Genomic DNA, 14112 nt, shown 5'->3' with positions numbered 1-14112 from the left:
TAAAGGGCAATTGAAAGCCAATCTAGGAAACAAAGAAAACTGCTAACTTAAGTAGAAGTGAAGGATAACGGTGAAGTCAAAAGAGTAGAACTAGAACAAAACATGATTTGTAGTAAAACTCACAAAAAGGTTTACTACAAACTGCACATCGAGAGAGGTTAAGCTTGCTGTCACACACAGACACAGACACACACACACACACACACACACACAGACACACACTCTTACTGTTAATCAACTGTTGTTCAGACTAAAGATGTACAGAGCTGTAAGCAGCACAACATCAGGCACAGGGCATGAAACAACATAATACAGCCTCCATAATATCCTACATGTGAATCGTGAACGAATGATGAATATGCTAATAACTTCCACTGTATGGGGGGGAATAAAATAATTGAAGCGCGTTTGATGTTTTCGCATAAACCCCAGAGCACAGCATGAAAAAAAAAAAATCAGGACTTTCATCTTCCTAAAAAGGGGCCTTCACAAACAATACACTCAAGCTGGCTATTAGAGTTGATGAAGAAACAGAATAATGTTGCAGGGCAGTAAAAAATTCATCACACGCTGAAAGAAAACATCTGGCTGGAATTCGAGAAAGTAGGGATATCACGGGATATGAAGTTTTCGTTTAAACCTGCGTCGCTCCGAGGCTTAAGATGTAAGAAGTCTCCTGCTCAAAAGGTTTTGTCGTACCTGTACATCAAAGTCGGTGAGATCTGTAAGAGCATTATCTGCTCATTAACCAATACCCAGAGATCACAGACCATAATAATGAGGATGACAGTCTGGCATTAAGCTGGTTTAACAGCATTATACGTTACAATATTGCAGCTCTCCTGCTCCATCACACGCTAAAGATCATTTTCTATACCAGGAAGACACTTTCATTTTCACAGAATGCACTTCTTTATAATAAGGCTACAGTGGAGTGAATAGTGACTTGGATTCCCCTAAGCGTCCTTGTCTCTTTGTAGGCAAATGTGATGGATGAACAAAAGCGGAGGAGCAGCCGCTGGTTGAGAGGCAGGAGGGGGGGAAACGGATGGAGGAGAGGGGAAAGGAAGGAGAAGGCAGAAGAAAAGAGAGAGGGGGGGATTGAAAAGGATGACAGAAGGCAGATGCGTTAAAGGGAAAAAAAGGAAGAAAGAGGGGAAGGCAAAGATTAAGACAAAGGGAGGGAGAATGGCATGGACAGAGGAAAGGTGGGAGGAGAGAGAAGAGGATGAAGATGGAGGGGGTAGACTGAGAGGATGGAGAAGGGCCAGACAGGAGGCAGAGAAGAGAAGGAGAGGAGAGGAAACGCTATGCGAGCATGTAAGGAGGGAGAGAGTAGATTCTGAAGGTGATGAGTGAGGTTTAATGCCAAACAACGATATAAAAAAAGGGATGTCTCACTCCTGCCCGAGCACACAAAGTGTACACTGCAGTAAAAACAGTCCCGCTAATACAGTTTTGCTGCCAGCAAGACAAAGTGGAGAGGAAAAGTGGCCGAAGCTCCCACTGCAGCCACCCTCATCCTCATCCTCATCCTCACCCTCACCCTCATCCTCATCCTCATCCTCATCCTCATCCTCACCCTCATCCTCATCCTCACCCTCACCCTCACCCTCATCCTCATCCTCATCCTCATCCTCACCCTCATCTCCAAACTCTCCCACACCCCAGCCCAGGGAGCCGCCCAGGTATTGTGCGCTTGTACAGCGTTTGCACTTGGTAACCCCCCCAAAAAAATAAAAGACAGCGTGGATAAAAAATCCGATGAACCTGCCAGCTCCTGTACTGCAGAGAGGCAAAAGACCCTGAAACAACCATCTGACTCCTTGAATGTCGTGACTGTCTCTGCCAAGGAGGCTCTCTGACTCACTTTGTGCGCGTACGACCGCCACTTCTATCACATGCGAGCGTGTACGTCCGTGCACGTGTCAAAGTGCTCGAAGAGGTGAATGTGTGCATACAGTACTTGTGTTTCAGCGCACAATTGCTTCCACTTCACACCACTTCAGCCTCATCGCGTCCAGCAGGATGCTCGTTAGCGTGTGAGCAACATGCAGCGTCGACATTAGGGCCAAAAAAGGTAGGAGGCAACACATACACACACACACACACACACACACACACACACACACACACACACACACACACACACACACACACACACACACACACACACACACACACACACACACACACACACACACACACACACACACACACACACACACACACACACACACACACAGAGAAACACACAAATGTGCAGCCCTGGCTTCAAGTGACGCAGGTCGGCACTGCCAAGGACCAGTGTCAGGGTCACAGTAAAAGAGGTTTCTCATTAGAAGACAGGAGACACTTTCACACATTTATATTAACTTCTCCAGTGAAGACAGCCGATCTGGCTTAAAGGCCGACAAAACGAGAAACAGAGACGGCTTATATGGTCGAGGCAGCTCTCGACACAATTTGTGTGACACTTTCTAATTTTCTGCCATTTTTGCCTGCTTATCCCTCCGTGCACTTCAGAGGCTTATTATTTGATCACAACATTTCTTCCCACCTCTGACAGCTGCCAACGGATGACTTCTTATCCCCGCAAGCTACGCAGCTCTTTTATTTTGGCATAAGCCCAATTTTGAGCACAGTAATGCCGAGGAACACTGCAAGACATATTCAAATACTAAATACAAAAATAGTCATCTGCCATGTGATATCTGAACTACGCAGATAAAGGGCTAAATGCTGTGTTTTCAAACTGAATTAACTTCACTACATATAGAGAAAGTGAATGGGTTAAGTGGGTTGGTTGTGTGAACCATCTACAGTTTTATGACCACACTTCTTCTGCTCATACTAGTCACACAAAGTCATGAGGTGAAGGTGTGTGTGTGGAACAATGTGGTCAGAATGGGGTCTTATGAAAGCTGCTCCTCCTCGCAGCTCATCCAGTTTAGCTGCAATGACCTTTTTCATCACTGTCACCACATCCCTGCACACTTGGCACGCAGTCCTGTCGTTTGACTTCAACAAAAAAAAAATGTTTATCCGTTTCTCCTTGAACACAATTTAAATGTTCTGATACCAGCATCAGAAATCCCATACCACGCTTTAAATTGAATTCATTTCACCCAGATAATATTGTAATTTGCCTCTCCTGGAAATCACTTCTTCTTTACTTCTCCAAAACTGCAGTTTTGCTGTACTGCCAGTGACAAGTACTGCTTTTAGTGCGGCAAAGAAAAAGGCATTCCTGGTAGTGTAGCGTTAACCAGAGTAGTTATAATGCCAGTAATTTGTCAATAATTCACATTTAAAGAGGGCCGCATGCAAGACTTCAGTTTTTAGCAATTTAAAAAAGGTTATTGAGGTGGATTCCTAGATTTAGTTATTTGTGACATAATAAAATAAGTTCTATGACATTCATTCTCTGTATGCATTTGTTTTTCAAAGGGTTTAACCTGAGCCAGGCCAAACAACAATTACATCATCATAGCTAACCCCATTTGGGTTAGTTGCATAAAGCTGTTAAAAAATATTATATGCGGCATTTTTCTAAAAGCACTGGTATCTGAATGGTACTCTGCATCGGCCTATACAAAGTACAGGTTCCGGGATCTGTATCCGGAAGGGATAAATGGTATTCTTGACAGTCGCCATGGTGCTCTGCAGTGATGACAGATAATTGCTACATATTCGTTTTTTTCTCCCTGACCATGACATGGCAGGTATACAGCCGGAAGAAGCCCTGAAGGACATCTATCTACTGTTTCATGAAAGTTCCACAGAAATGTGTCATGATAATTTGGGGGATTTCTGAGTTGCGTTTTGGTATTGGCCGGATCAAATTGTTGTAAGGGCCATATATTAAGGGCCTCTGTCCAGACAGAGGCTCTTAGATCCTGCATGAATCAAACAGAAGGTAAACATTTCATTTATCATGATGATATTATCCTTGTTCCAGTGTCCAATGATTATGATTAAGCTGTAGAAATATGGAGAAATACTATTTGTCAAGCAGTCCTGCTGCAATTACAGTCTATGGTCAGCAGCCAGCAACATCATGATCCACCATCAAGATCGGATGCCACTATAGTCCACAGTCATTGTCCACTGCCGCCAATTAGGATCCATCATCAGCTGCCACCTCTGTCGTGGTCCACCACCATTATCTAATGCCAACGCAAAATACAAGAGTCTGGAAACACCAAAGTTATCTATGTGTATTTAATAAGGGTCTTTCTGCAGAAAGGATCAACACAGGGAGTCACAAGGATCTCAGAGTGAAGATGGAGAACAGTCAAATGCAAAGATTTAATATAGGAGAACAAGGGTGTTTGCCTGAGCCAGTTCAGACTGGTTCTGTTCGCATAGTTTAAGACTGGAACTAAAGCAGAGGAACAAATGATTTGCATACATTTCCATTGGGTTCTTTGGACAGTCAATAAGTAATGGAAAGGTCAAACAGGTATATAGAAAGGTCATGCAGGTCTCAGGTCATAAACATTTCAGGTCATGGAGTCATGACCGGTCATGACAGGTCAGCAAAAAGTTACTCTTCAACTATAAAATAGGTTTCAACCACAATTAGCTATTTTTCAATACACTAAGACATTTTTCAAATACAAGAGTCTATATACAGCACTACTGGCCAATATTCAATAAATGGTGACATTTGATCAATACTAATATAACAATGTTTGTGAATGATTCCAAACATAAGTAAGCCCAACAGCTGACCTTGCATCACAACAAACTGCATTGCTCCGCCCTCCACTCAGCGGGAGAAAGTGACATCGACCCACAGACACACACACAGGCACGCACGGTTCAACATGGTGCAGTTTTTATCTGTGACAAAACAATATGTCATGTCAGCCGTCACACCGCTACGACAGGCTGTAGATCAGTGGAACCATTTCCCATGCTCAGCACAAACCTGATTGATGGCCGCACCACGTCAAAGCGGACTTTTAGGAATAGCTCATGCGGTTCTCCGTCAGGTGACCTTAGGCACAATGTACATGCAACGCTAACCGCGACATGACTACATCAGGATTAACCACGTCCATGCACACTTCATCGGAACTGCAGTGAATCTGAAGTTACCAAACAACGGTTGCAAAAGGTCAGAGTCAAGGAAGAGGAAGTTTTACAGGATGACCACCACATCTCTGATTGTGCTCGTTCTCGAGAGGGGAAAAAAGTGCTCAGAATATTACATCTGACAAATAAAGGGAGTCTGACTCATTGAGATGAACAGCATGCAGTAAATGAGTTTGCTGAGACAGGCTTTTATAACCCACTTCATGGCTGTCTGATGCAGTCAGGTCTTATCAGAGGAAACGTCTGGTTGCATTACAGCCAACTGTCACTGTGCCAGACTACACAGGTCACCTCTGATCAGCAGTAAAATGGACATGGTGTGAGAGAGGTCACAGGGCGTCAGACCACCCTACGGCCACATGAATGTTTGATCCACCACATGTTGTCATGGATTTACCAAATTCAACTTCTGTTGTACTTTCCCAGAGTGTTTTTTATTATTAGGCCCAGACCTTTTCCCTGCTGAACTCCTTTGCCTTCCTTCCTCAGAACTAATGCAGAAACGTGCATTTTCTAGTAATAATAGCTCAATAAGTTGTATTGCCATGTTTTTATGATGTACACTTTCCTTAAAGGCTACTTTATGCTCAATGTTAAGATACTTCTACAGAAATGGACAAAGCCTTCTGTCTGTACTCTGTGTAAATTTTTTCCATGTTTGTGAAAGTCTCCTGAAAGCTTACGGATGAATACGAAACAGATGAAAACGGAGCAGATACCCTTCAGAAATTGTTGGGGGCACTGCAGCCAATATTTCAAGAGAGACGATCATAGGACTCGAGAAAGAAGTTTGGTGGAGTTGGGTAAGAAACAACAGATGTCTATATGATGTTGCTTCATCCAATCAAAGGACCAAGGAGGCGCTTTTGCCTCTTTCTTAAAACGTATATTTTCACCCCCTCCACTGTTGCCGTAGTTATTATTCTGAGAAACTCTTGACTGTGGGTTGCCCTTAAGTGGATGTACTGCTTGACAACCATGCCAACGTAAAGGACACATGGAATACACATGGTTACGTCGATGGGAATGGACATATGTCTCTTTGTCCGTGAACGCACCATCAATTGGAACAGGGGATATTCAGGGAACCAGCTCATGCTTGTCGAGGCTAAATGTCAGACGCTTGTAAAAAAAAAAATTAAGGTCATGTCCTTCTTGCAAAGTTGGATCGCTTAAAGTTTTTATCAAGCTTAAAGCCAGAACACAGGTCAGATGGTTTTTTATCGAAGCGCCGATGTGTATTACAGAGTTATGTCGACTTTGGGAGTCAAGACAAACTTATCTGGCAAAACCACTTTTCAGAAGTCATCACTTCTGATTTGCTTAGGAAGGAGGAACGGGAAGCAGCTTATGTTGTCATGGGAATACGTGCATTGTGCGTTGATCCCTGCTGTTGACTGAATGATTTCACATCATAATGTTCACAGTGTAGGATCCGTTCAAGCAGATGACTTCATGCTCTCCAGGTTTTAATAGCTGCAAGATACTTACATAATTCATATAGAACTGTGATGAATAAGTCATTTAGGATTTTCTGGAAAGGCTTAACTCAACAACAAATGAGGGTCAACTTTGAAATTCCCTTTGTATTGCACTCATACGTGCTGGGAGGGATGGGATTATGGGTCTTTAAGTGATGGACATTTCCCAGAATCTGCTGCTTTTCTGTGTCGTTAAAACCTCACTCAAAGCTCCAAAGCTCTGAGGCACAGCCAGACTCCATGAATTCAGCAGAACTTTGTCAAAGAGGATGAATGTTTGGATCAAACTGACCATACATCTGGACAGCAGTGAAATACAGTTAGCTGCAGTACTAGTTTGAGAAGTCCCCGTTTATGCTTTGATTCTCAGAATCGACTTTCGCTGGCATTTATTAAAGCTGACCACACGAAACAAAACAAGAAACCAAAACAGCCCCATTTCAAGGCAGCTTCGGAGAGGGTTTGAGACTTGAAAGCGCATGAATCACTATCAAATCCCCCCCCTACAGGCAGAGATGTGTTTCATATATTGTTTCTTCACTTGGATGTCGAAGTTTCACTGTGCAGAACAATGGATCAGCAGAGTTCGACTGTTAAAGAGTGATCACCTTAAATCTGAATTCAATAGATTTGTAGGAGCCAACAAATCATACAACGTCAATGACCACACAGGTCGTATGTCACTCCCATAAACATGGACCATGAAGACTATACCGGCGGGGGTCATACCCCTGGCAGGTACTACCAAGCCAGGCAGTTTTCAGGTTAAGCAACATTGCCATCGCCCATTGGCAGTAGGATGATTGGATGAAGATTGGGCTGATGTATTTGTCATACATATGAATGGTGTTTCTGCCTATGCAAATTAGGACATATTCAATAAGTGTGGAGCTCATGTGCATATTCAAAATCATTTCAAAAGAAACTTGCAATACAAAAAAAGTTACTTTTCATGTATACTTTTACCATGTAAAGTTTTATTGTGGTAGGAGTAAAGAAAAAAGCTAAGCCTATTTGGGTGTATTTTGGGCATATCCGGTTAGTGTACAGCGCACTTGCATATTAAAACTAATTTTCAAAGAAACTTGTGATTCAAAAATTGTTACTTTTCATGAGTACTTTCATGGGGTAAAGTTTCATTTTGATAGGATTAAAGGAGATAAATAGCCCTATTGGGGTGTATTGTTGCCTGGCCTTATTGGCCAAATCTCGGATTGATGAGAATTAAACATATTTTTTCAACTAGGATTTCTAAGGACTTTTAGTTTGTTGTTCTGGAAACCTCATAGAAATGATCTATGCTGAAAACAATTATTTTACAATTAATTCGATTTTTGGCTCCAAAATGAGTTACTTTGCCTGGACTATAAGAACTACCTAAAATGAGAAAGAAATCATATGAGGTGTACTTTAGTTTGGTCTATGTCCCATCTGCTAACATGTTGGAGGTAGGGTTTATGACCGATACTGCAGCCAGCCACCAGGGGGAGATCAAGACATGATTTGACTTAACCTTTAGCGAGTCCTCATGTCAACCATTTACAGTCTATTATCCTCCCTACCCCTGGAGACAAGCCATGGGAGCCTACTACCGGCAGGCGTACCAGACCTCTGTTGTCATAGTAACAATAATAAAAACAAATAACATTGGCAATGGATGAAAAAACGAAAACAGGATCACGTGGCAAACAAACGGACTGTGTGAAAATCCAGTGTTTCGTCGCCTGCAGCTGATCCGACCTGCATCCAGTCTCCTGCACTGTGTCTCAAATGACAACTGCTAAACTAGGACAATAAAACTGACTATAAAACAAACACTGCCTGGTGCGGAGGTATAAACAGTTCTTCTCGCTGTCTTTTTGTTTTTGCCTGCTACTTAGCTCCATTAGCTTTCGAGCTTTCAGTGAGGTGCGGCACATGTTGAAAGGCTGAAAACTTTGAGCTCAAGCATCTAAGCTTTTTAATGTACGTAAATAATCACAGTCATTATCTTTGCAGTAAAACTAAGACAAACTTAGTGCTGTTGCGCATAACTGAAGGTATTTGTTTATAATACATTAATGCGAACTACATTCTCCACATTCTTTTTTTTATCACAATCTGAGGGAGATAAAAGAAAGGAGGTGATTTGGAGGGCCAGATTTTTATTGTTCTGGACACTTTCATTTTGGCAGAAACTTCTTATACGCTTGTGTTATGTCCTTCACCTGTGTAGTTTATCTTGACAATAGATTTTTATAGTTTCCTTTTTCCTATTGCCCTTTACCACGACTATAAATCTGGTCCAGTTTATCATGTTCCCTGAATCAAGAAGAAAATAATTCAATTCTTTTCGCTCACAGCCTCAGACCTCTGTGTGAAGTCGTATCGTTTCAACCAGAAAGACATTGTTGTCGTGACTTTCACACTGACAAAAGTCTGTCTGACTGAATGCATCCATGCAAAGGGCAGAACAGGTTGGAACCGATCACCATTTCAGTCTGATAAAGATTCACCTCAGACCACCGGCGATATTAAATCCTGAGAAAGTTTGTAAGCTTTCAATAATACCGAAACGTCTGGAGCAGCGATGGTGTGTGAGCGGCTCCTTTATAGCGACACAGGACGATGGAGGGGTCCCTGCCGGAAGCACCTGGCAAACATGTTTCCCCTCACAGGCCACTGCAGGATCTTCCTCCCGTTGACCAGTCACATGACTTGGAGTGTCACCAGGAGTCATGATTGAGACGAGCGTACAGGTGACGCAGCAGCAGGGAAAAGGGTGAGACAGGGACTCGCATTCATAATCTGCAGAGCACGCACCTACAGATAATCAAAATAAGTGAGGTTTTTGCATGGGTGAAAAATAGGAGGTTGAGGGAATGCAAACTTTTGATTTGCATGTGTGGTTGTCTGATGCCTCGTAGCAGTAATTCCATCAGATTGAACAACTTCTGCAGCCCAAGAATCTCAGCGGGCCCAAAAGACTCAGGTTCACTTAATTTTACTAGCCATAATTCATTGCTGATTATCTGATGTAGTCTGTTAGCAGGATTATGCTAAAACTACCGAACCCATTTTATTGAAACTTGGTATCAACTAAGGAAGTACCAATTCACTTTTAGAGAGGATTTACTAAAAAGGGCGGATCCACAATTTGTCAAATTCTGACTTTCTTTGACATTGCGATGCCATTTTTGTCAATTTGTCAAGAAATAAGAAGAAATCCTAATAAAAAAATCGCTCATGTTCAGGCACGGTTAGCTCAAGTGTTTTATTTGTTTAGTTCGTATTGTGCCACTGCTCAGGCACGGTTAGTGGGGCCACTGATGTTCTTATTTGTCCTTAAGTGATGCACGTTAGTGATGTGAGGATAGCGTCCTTAAATGTGAATGGTTTAAATAATCCAATTAAAAGAAAAAAAGTAATAACCAAAATGAAGAGGGAAAACATCCACTTGATATATTTACAAGAGACTCACCTCTCTCAGCAGGAGCATTCTAAGCTTGGGTCTTTTGGATATAAAAATGCCTTTTATAGTACGTTTAAGAATGGCCCCAAAAGAGGAGTTGCCATATTAATCTCTAATTGTGTGAACTTTGAATTCATTAAAGAAATAAGGGACAAAGAGGGGAGATATGTCATCGTAAAGGGAAAAATTGACAATAATATAGTTACTTTGGTTAATGTCTATGTGCCACCCGGTAGTGATAAAACTTTTCTGAAATCAGTGTTTGAAATTATAGTCTTGGAAAATGAAGGGACCCTGATTTGTGCAGGGGATTTTAATATGATCTTGAATCCTAAACTTGATACAACCAATGCTAAAAGAAATAAGACACAATTATCAAAACTTGTCAATATCTCACTAATTGAACTGGGGATGTTTGATGTGTGGAGGGAACTCCACCCTTTAGAGAAGGACTACACGCATTATTCTGCTCCTCATTCCGTTTACTCTCGAATAGATTACTTTTTTATGAATACAGCAGACAGACATAGAATACAAGTGTTGGGACCTACAGCCACAGAGAACCATAAAATGAGGACTGGTGGAAGATTCCACTCCAGCCTAAAGTACGGGGGGGGAGCAGGCTACAGTTGGAACTGTCAATGACCCCTGCTGTGTCTCTAGCCGCGCCTCAGATTTTGAACTCTGACCCTCCTATTGGCCTAAGACCCTTAACCCTGCTAGAAGGCGGGAGTTACCTCTAAGGTGCTATTTAAGGGCAAACACACCGAAAATAGTTCTTTCCAGTTCCACTCACATTAGAGCTAGCATCTCCAGTTTAGTTCTCAGTGATTCACAGGACACAAAGGAAACAAACTTAACAGCTGTTTGATTTTTCATAAGTTTATTTTAAACTTATCTTTTCGTAGTTTCACTTTTAGTTTAAAGCTACTTTTTCTAATCCAGTTTAAGCTTAACTTATCCTTTTTTAGTACATCGTAAGCTTATTTTTCCTATTTTTACTTAAAGCTTTTAATCTGAATAGCGCGCGGCAGAAACTCCCCCTCACTCGCTGGCCGAGAACAGAGACACTTTCCCCGCTATCCACGGACAATCCGGCGACGGTTGTTCCTTCCTGCAGACGGGCAAAGACCTTGCCAAGGAGAACGAGAAGCATTCTCTCCGAGACGGGCAAAGACCTTGCCAAGGAGAACGAGAAGAATCCTCTCCGATTCGGCCCAGCGCAATCTCGCCGTCGCCCCCAGCGGCTCCGCGATCAGCGGCCCGAGGCCAGGACATCATCCACTTCCTCCTTCCGGGATTCGCGCTACTCCGGTCGTGCACGAAACCCCGCGAAGCAACACGAAGTAAGAGACATATGTCTGGGCAGAGTCTAGTTTAATAATTAGCGTGTTTTTGTATATGATTGTACTTTTATAGAAAGACCGCCGTGTCGATCTTATTGTGAAAAGCGCGCGGTGACGATCCGGCGCTTCCTGTTTGATTCGTGTTTCCGTCAGGCCGATCTCACAGAAGACGTGCATCTGTTAAAAGACACCTCTTACGTAGCTGGATTGCCGGCCTCACTGTGTGATCGCCTCTGACGGCGTTTTTAAGATCATCTCCGATCTGTGTTACTATATGTTTCTCTCTTTCTCTCTATTGTATTCTCTCACATCCGCCGACATACACATCCTCGCCCACGCACCCACACATAGTCGCATTACATATAGTCATTCTGATATCAAGGAGGGCCTGAACGCACCTCGACGCCATTCGGCGCTAAAGCTAAGCTAAGACAAAGAATCCCTTTGTCCTCCCTCGACCTTTGTCCCACGTGTGTTTAAGTCGGCCATCTTTGACCATCTTGACTCTAAGTTACGTGGTCCTTCGACCATTGATTGCAATACACATCGAGGCCCGCCCTCCATTCGGACTCTAAATTCCTTAGGCGACTCCGCCATTTTGAGTTGTAGTCCTGGTGTATATTACATCACCAATTTTGTAGTCAAACCCCCAGGGTTAAGCCGGCCCTCTTAAACTCCGTGAGTCATCGACCCCCCTTTTTCCCTCTCTCTCTCACACACACATACACTTCCCCCCACTCACACACACATACACACAGCCCTATCAGAAGGATGGCAGTGTGATCAATTGTGCTAAATGTGCTGCGACTGTATTGGATATAGCGGATTGTGTTAAATGAAGAATCATTTGGAACAACTTTGACTTTTATATCTTTTTAATAAACCCCTTTTATACTTAAAGTATTCGAATCTTGTGATTATTGGTGCATATTTATGTGAACACAGTTGGATAACGATAGCCAGTGCTTGAACTCAAACCCTTCATCGTTTATTATATAATCCCTAATATTAACTATTGAGATTATTAATTTAACTTTATCAGATGAGACTGATACTTATAGACTTATTCGTTGGTCCCTGTAACCAGGGTGGTGCCCCTTCTCGAGTATTAATATAGATAGTAGCATTCTTAAATTGACGATTTTATTGTTGTGACTAATTATTTCATTATTCTTGGTTGATAACCTTATCATTATTAATTGATAGCTTGTACTTTCTAAATTGATAATTACTTGTTTTTCATTAGTAGTTGTTATTCATTGATTGATTATTCTTAAAGTTTACATTAATTATTTAATTATTCTTAATCAATAAACTTTATCATTCTCAAATTAGTGATTTAATAATTCTTAATTGTTGAACTTCCTTATTTACTCATTAATGGTTTTATTGTTATTTGATTACTGATCATCTTCAATTAATAATCTAATTATTTTGTTTAATAAATAATCTTTATTGTTTCAATAATCATATTCCATGATTATTGATAATTAGCCAACGTCGAGTCCCCCCCTACTATTGCACAACACAAGATTGTAGTATTGGGATAGCTGATCTGTCTGACCATAGTATAGTCTATCTTAACATTAAATTGGAGGCAAGGAAGAAAAATTCACTCTGGAAATTAAATGCAGGTATGTTAAATAATCGGGACACAAAAGAGGGAATTAAAAAAGAAATTAAAAATTGCATAGAAGAAAATATAGACAGCCCTGTTGATGATACCATTCTTTGGGATACGGTTAAAGCGGTTATGAGAGGGAGATTGATATCAAGGGCAGCATACCAAAAGAAAATTAGAGAGGAAGAATATAAAAATTTGATTAATCAACTAAGAATACTGGAACAGAAACATAAAAACCATGAGGATGGAGCCCTTCTACATCAAATAAACATTATAAGACGACAGATAGACGACAATTTAAATAATGAGATTGAGAAAAAACTGAGATTTACTAAACAAACATATTATGAATCGGGCCCCAAAGCGGCTAAATACTTGGCTAGACGCCTTAAGGTGCAGCAAGCTGCTAATACGATACACAAGATCAGAGACCCCTTAACAAAAGAAATTTTATTTAAACCGGAGGAAATAGAAAAGGTCTTCAAAGAATACTATGAAAACCTGTACTCTCAGCCCCCAGCAAAAGAAAAACACGAGATGAAAGAACTTCTCAATTCATTGGACTTACCGGCTATTGGAGAAGATCAAAATAGAAAATTAAATTCTGCTATTACTAAAAAGGAATTAGACAGTGCTATTAGCAGATTAAAATTGAACAAATCACCAGGCAGTGATGGCTATCCGGGCGAGTGGTATAAAACATTTAAAGAGGAATTGTCTCCACTTCTTCTGAACTCCTTTAATGTAACTCTGACAGAGGGTAAAGTGCCCCCCTCTTGGAAAGAGGCGGTGATCTCAGTGATACTAAAGGGAGGTAAAGAAAAGGAATTATGTGAATCTTATAGACCTATCTCGATTTTAAATGTAGATTATAAGATTTTCACGTCAATCATCTCTAAAAGGTTTGAAAGTGTTATGTCTGATTTGATCGATGAGGATCAATCAGGATTCATTAAGGGGCGACGGACTCAGGACAATATTAGACGTACTCTACATATCATAGATCACATCCAGAAACAGGGACTGGAAGCAGTATTAGTGAGCCTTGATGCCGAGAAGGCCTTTGATTGTGTCAATTGGGAATTTTTATATCAGGTACTGGAGAAA

General features: G+C 41.5%; 1 protein-coding gene across 3 annotated transcripts in view; it reads right to left on the bottom strand.

The window, feature by feature from the left end:
• Positions 1-14112, bottom strand: part of dtx1 (deltex 1, E3 ubiquitin ligase) — a 52748-nt gene that overhangs the window by 27026 nt on the left and 11610 nt on the right. The window contains exon 1 of one of the 3 annotated variants that reach the window (XM_053420036.1): positions 4937-5271. The exons of the other annotated variants lie outside the window; for them this stretch is intronic. The gene's annotated coding sequence lies outside the window, so the exon portion shown is untranslated. Of the gene's footprint in view, positions 1-4936; positions 5272-14112 lie in introns of those variants that run through there. 3 annotated transcript variants of the gene reach the window in all.

This window comes from Pleuronectes platessa, chromosome 4, assembly GCF_947347685.1.
Source record: "Pleuronectes platessa chromosome 4, fPlePla1.1, whole genome shotgun sequence".
Lineage (NCBI taxonomy): Eukaryota > Metazoa > Chordata > Actinopteri > Pleuronectiformes > Pleuronectidae > Pleuronectes > Pleuronectes platessa.
Note: the sequence above shows the minus strand (reverse complement) of the source record. Positions and strands in the feature narration are given on the sequence as shown.